The 6,952-nt window shown below is 47.2% G+C and overlaps 1 long non-coding RNA gene across 1 annotated transcript; it reads left to right on the forward strand.

Annotated features, from left to right (window-relative positions):
* The first annotated feature begins 2,165 nt into the window (after nucleotides 1–2,165).
* On the forward strand, nucleotides 2,166–6,708 carry LOC142295338 (uncharacterized). Its single transcript, XR_012751428.1, has 3 exons — nucleotides 2,166–2,446; nucleotides 3,577–3,651; nucleotides 6,652–6,708. It is a non-coding gene; the product is annotated as an uncharacterized LOC142295338 (long non-coding RNA).
* The last annotated feature ends 244 nt before the right edge of the window (nucleotides 6,709–6,952 follow it).

Raw genomic sequence — 6,952 nt, forward strand, 5'->3', positions numbered from 1 at the left:
AGAGTGTGATCGGACCTCAGCCTCTTCTTCCTCCTCCACCGTTATCATCGATTCCAGTGGACGAGGAATCTCTTGATCTCTTGTGAAGCTCATCAAGTCATAATACCAGAGCTTTGGAACATATAGTTCCTCAGTTCCGGCACCTGACTTTGATGAGTGCTCCACCTCATTTAATTCTCTTTTAAAGACTGTGCGGAGGGCCTGTATTTTCTTTTTAACCACGGTCTCATCCACGGTTTCTGTTGGGTTATATTTCTTGACAAGGTCGACCAGTTTGAGATAGGCGTCCCTTTTTTTATATCTGTTACTGTAGTCTGCTGACTTTATTTTCCATAAACAGGGCAGGGAGCGATACATCTCTAGCAAGTCTCTAATAAAATCTTGGCTATTAGAAGACATCTGAAAACAGAAAAGTGAACAGTGTTACCAAAAGAATACATGTAACATTTTTGAAAACTCATAAACCACAATAGAAAAGCCCTAGCATTGAAAGGCATGGCACTACACAATGGTTGCCCTTGGCAAAGCATATCTGAAAAATCATAAACCACATTAGAAATGCCCAAGCATTGGAAGAATATGGCAATCAACAAGGGTTGCCCTTGGCAAAGCTTATGTACACAAATAGAAACCTAGGCCTCCATTTGCTTGCAAGCCTAAAAAGCCTTAGCACAATGCAGAACACAATCATGATTGCATAGAATTGATATTAACAAATATATAATATACCACACTATTAAATATTTAAAAAGTAATATAATTAATACAAGAACGCAACTACGATCTCAATTTGAGCTCGCAAACATACCTTGCAAAGTAAGTAGTAGATGGTTTAGATCCACAAAGAACAGACTTGCGACTCAGATGGGAACGCAGAGGTAAATCCAGATGAATGCATTTGGAATCGCTAATTCGCTCCCTTTTATATAGAGACAGGGTCATCCAATCACAGCGCATCAGTTGTCCAATCACAGCGCATCAGTGGCCGCCAATCAGAGAATGACAACGCATCAGTGGCCACTGTAGAGAATGACAATTCAGAATGGCAGACAATTCAGAATGGCCGACGCAGACATTATTATATCGTGGTAAAAATACATGAAACTAGCCCGAATCGCTGATTTCATGTCACGTAGCGAACGCAGCTGCCTCCCCGGTGGTGCCATTCTTGGTCGCAATTGCGTCACGCAAGTCCTTTGCGTCGACGTTAGAATTCTATTGGACGGCGCTGATTTGAGTTGGGCGGGTCTAATGTTGTTGTTGTGGCCTACTGAAATATGGCAGCTAGAAGTCGGTCATCAGCTTGGGGAGAGGCAGAAGTAATATATTTAATTAAAAATGTGGACAACAGAGATTATGATTGTGTTGGACACCATGTCCATCCTGTGCTCCACAAGAAGGCAGTGCTGAGGAGGATTAGTAGGGGCCTTTTGAGTAAATTTGGGGTGCAGCGTTCAACTACACAAATAAGGAAGAAGCTCTCAGATCTGCGTTACAGGTCTAGCAACCGCATTGCCAGCATCCGTTCTCAGAGCCAGCTCCAACCTGGTGAGTGGTGTTAACTAAAGTTGTTTGAATGTCCACTAATATTGGGGCTGGCGGATCACTGACATATTTATAAAAGAGTCCGATCTGCGCCGTAATCCAGTGCCCATATAAGTCAATGGGGTCTGGCCCGGGGATGGCGCATAAACATTGCGGATCTGGACGTTAAGGCTATGTGCACACGTTGCGTAAATCCATGCAGTTACGCTGCGCTTTGCAGCGCAGCGTAACTGCATGCGTCCTGCGTCCCCTGCACATTCTATGGAGATTGTGCAGGGGCCGTGCGCACGTGGCGTTTTAGAGCGCAGTGCTTCTGCTACTGCCGAAGCGCTGCGTAAAAAGAAGTGACATGTCACTTCTTTCCTGCGCTTTGCCGGCAGCTCCTGCTCTGTCTATGGGAGGAGCTGCAGGCAGAGCGCATGGAATCGGCTTTCACTACGGACATTTCTGCATCGATTTAAAGCGCACGTGTGCTCTTCAGATCGCTGCGGAAATTTCTGCAGTGACTGTACGCAACGTGCACACATAGCCTAACAGTCCGGGTCCGCTCAGCACTAGTGTTAACATTGTTTTGCCCAGTATATGGTGGCTCTTTAACATGAGTAGTACCACATGAGTAATTACACCCACATGAGACACAGCACATGAGTAGTACCACAAGAGTACTTATTGTGAGTTACCCCCATGTGCAAATATTACAAGGTATAATTTTATCCAGAGCCGCAGCCCCAGCAGGACCCACCTCCAGACCCGGAGCCGCAGCTGGAGCCTCCACCAGACCTGGAGCCACAGCTGGAGCCTACACCAGACCCGGAGCCACAGCAGGATCCACCAGCAGAGGCGGAGCACCAGCCGGAGCCACCTTCAGTCTCTCCCTCCTCACTTCATGTCATCGGAGCAGGTTTGCCTTACGTTAATTTTTAAAGTTAAAAATAGGGGCATATAACTTTGACACGATAGAGCTATCTTACCCACAGCTCCCAGATTTCCCATGATCTGAAATCCCTCTATCAGCACCCAGCTTTCCTATGTTCTGATATCCATCTTGTCCTCGGCAAAGTGCTTCCCCATGCTCTGCTATACATTTTTCACTCAGCACCCAGCTTTCCCATATCAGAGCCTGGGAAAGCTGGGTGCTTAGTGAAAGATGTATAGCACAGCATGGGAAAGCTGGGTGCTGAAGGAAAGAGCCTTTTTCCCTCAGCACAAAACATCCCCATCCCCTGATTGTATCTTTGTCCCCCTTCTATTTCGTTGTCAAAATACAATAATGGCCCCCACATAGCCTTAAGGCCGCTTTACATGCAGCGATATCAGTATCGATATTGCTAGTGTGGGTACCCGCCCCTATCTGTTGTGCGACACGGGCAAATCGCTGCCCGTGCCGCCTAACATCGCCTAGACATGTCACACATACTTACCTGCACGGCGACGTCGCTGTGACCGGCGAACCGCCTCCTTTCTAAGGGGGCGGTTCGTTCAGCGTCACAGGGACGTCACAGCCGCGTCAATGAACCGCCGCACAATCGAAGCGGAGGGGCGGAGATGAGCGTGAAGTAACATCCCGCCCACCTCCTTCCTTCCGCATAGCAGCCGGGAGGCGGGTAAGGAGAGGTTCCTCGTTCCTGCGTTGTCACACGGAGCGATGTGTGCTGCCGGAGGAATGAGGAACGACTTTGTTACTGCTGCAGTAACGACATTTGAGAATGGACCCCCATGTCACTGATGAGCAATTTTGCATGTTTTTGCAACGATGCAAAATCGCTCATAGGTGTCACATGCAACGGCATCGCTAATGCGGCCGGATGTGTGTCACCAATCACGTGACCCCAACGAGTTCGCATTAGCGATGTCATAGCGTGTAAAGCCCCCTTTACAAAGAGTATAAAGGGTCCCACATAACCAATCATATATTAGAATACACCTCCATAGTACTCCATGAATAATTATGCAGCCAGCCTCTCCAGTCCACCATGTATAAAGCAGTCTCTCCAGCTGTGATGTACTATGAAGTGTTTTGTCTCACCCTAGCCGCTGAAGGTGATGCCAGAGGATTCGGGTGGAACCTCAGCCCATCCTTACCGGACGAGGAGGAACACCCAAACCGTAAGTTTTAACAACAAACATGTACCTCTAAATCAGGGGTCTCAAACTCGTCAAAGTAAGTGGGCCGCACATAAAAAAAATTTAAGGCAGAGGGCCGCATTCCTTTCAAATTTCATGCAATACAATATAATTTCTAATCAATTATTTAAACTATTATAACAATGCTACATTAGTATGCGCTGAGAATCAAAAATACCGTGAAGCGAAACATCATTTTTTTATATTAGTTATTTGTCAAAGAGAGTGGGCATCTGTGATTGGCATCAGCATCAAAATGTATAAGCAGATTCCAGGTTATTCCAACAGCCAAGCACAGACACTCATTCTCTGTCACAGCATTAAAAAAATTACATAGCGCTCCGCAGTATTTTTGATTCTCAGAGCAGATAAAGCGGACAGGTACGGGCTGCCACCCCCAGCTGTAACATTTTCCGGTCTTCCAGTCACCATCAAAACCATTTTTAGCCATCATCATACACACACAGCCACCATCATCATCATACAAACACACACGGCAATCATCATCATCATCATAAACAGCCCTCGTCATCATCATCATCGTCGTCACTCACAAACAGCCACCACCACAATCATCATCAGTCACACACAGCCACCACCGCCATCATCAGTCACACACAGCCACTGCCGCCATCATCATCATCATCAACAGTCGCACACAGCCACCACCACCACCATCATCATCATCAGGCACAAACAGCCACCACCGCCATCAGCAGTCACACACAGCCACCACCGCCATCATCATCATCAGTCTCACACACCCACCATCAATATCAGTCACACACAGCCACCACCGCTATCATCATCCTCATCATCATCAACACACAGCCATCATCGTCATCCTCCACACACACATACAGCCATCATCACCATCAACACACACAGCCATCATCATCATAATCATCATCCACACACACACAGCCATCATCACACACACACACACAGCCATCATCATCACACACACACAGCCATCATCATCACACAGCCATCATCACACACACACACACACACACAGCCATCATCATCACACACACACACACACACACACAGCCATCATCATCATACACACACACAAACACACACATCATCACACACACAGCCATCTTCATACACACACATACACACACACACACACAGCCATCATCATACACACACACACAAACACACAGACATCATCATACACACACACACACACACACACACAGCCATCATCATCATACACACACACAAACACACACACACACACACAGCCATCATCATACACACACACACACACACACACACAGCCATCTTCATACACACACACACACACACACACACACACAGACATCATCATCATACACACACACAAACACACACATCATCACACACACAGCCATCTTCATACACACACATACACACACACACACAGCCATCATCATACACACACACACAAACACACAGACATCATCATACACACACACACACACAGCCATCATCATCATACACACACACAAACACACACACACACACAGCCATCATCATACACACACACACACAGCCATCTTCATACACACACACACACACACACACACACACACACACACACACAGACATCATCATCATACACACACACAAACACACACATCATCACACACACAGCCATCTTCATACATACACACACAGCCATCATCATACACACACACACACACACACAGCCATCATCATACACACACACGCACAGCCATCATCATACACACACACACACACACAGCCATCATCATACACACACACACACACAGCCATCTTCATACACACACACACACACACACAGACATCATCATCATACACACACACAAACACACACATCATCACACACACAGCCATCTTCATACACACACACACACAGCCATCTTCATACACACACACACACAGCCATCATCATACACACACACACAGCCATCATCATGCACACACACACAAACACACAGACATCATCATACACACACACACACACACAGCCATCATCATCATACACACACACAAACACACACACACACAGCCATCATCATACACACACACACACACACACACACAGCCATCTTCATACACACACACAAACACACACACACACACACACACACACACACAGACATCATCATCATACACACACACAAACACACACATCATCACACACACAGCCATCTTCATACATACACACACACACAGCAATCATCATACACACACACACAAACACACCCACACAGCCATCTTCATACACACACACACACACACACACACATCATCATCATACACACACACAAACACACACATCATCACACACACAGCCATCTTCATACATACACACACAGCCATCATCATACACACCCACACAAACACACAGACATCATCATACACACACACACACACAGCCATCATCATCATACACACACACAAACACACACACACAGCCATCATCATACACACACACACACACACACACAGCCATCTTCATACACACACACACACACACAGCCATCAGCATACACACACACACACACACACAGCCATCTTCATACACACACACCACAAACGTTCTAACGTGCCCTATGCTCTTGTTCCTTCCGCTGCACCCGCCGGCAAAGCAGCTGACGTCAGCGCTGCTCGGGTCGCACTGCTGAGCTCGAGTTGAATGCCGCACTCGATTGCTTCACCCTGACATCTGATTGAACTCCGGCTTTGATTGCTTCTCCCTGGCAGCTTCTCCAATGCGGGAGTGCGGCCGGCCGCAGCTGCAATGTGAAAGTGCGGCTGGCGAACGCTAAATGACTGGAGGCAGTGGAGGGCAAATATAAAGTGTTCTGCACTGGGTGTCTGCGGGCCGCATAAATCAGACTGGCGGGCCGCATGCGGCCCGGGGGACGCGTGTTTGAGACCCCTGCTCTAAATGATATATCTACATATAATTTGCCTTTTTAAGTTGTACCATTCCCTCCATAGAAATACCAACATTAGAAGACCTTCAGGCGTCACACAGGAGGATTCTGGCGACACAGCACACTGTGGCAGCAGCACAGCGCACACTGGCAGCGGCACAGCGCACACTGGCCACAGCAGTTAAGCAACACGGAGTGCAGCTGGCCAAATATGTGGCATCCCAACAACAGGGCGGCCAATAATATATTTTTTTTGTTTGTTTAAAATATTGTTTTTTATTAGTGATGAGCGAGTACTAAAAAGCTCGGGTGCTCGAAGCTCGGGCCGAGCCTCCCAAGATACTCGTGTACTCGGCCCGAGCAAC

The sequence above is a fragment of the Anomaloglossus baeobatrachus genome, chromosome 3 (genome assembly GCF_048569485.1).
Source record: "Anomaloglossus baeobatrachus isolate aAnoBae1 chromosome 3, aAnoBae1.hap1, whole genome shotgun sequence".
In the NCBI taxonomy this organism is placed as follows: domain Eukaryota; kingdom Metazoa; phylum Chordata; class Amphibia; order Anura; family Aromobatidae; genus Anomaloglossus; species Anomaloglossus baeobatrachus.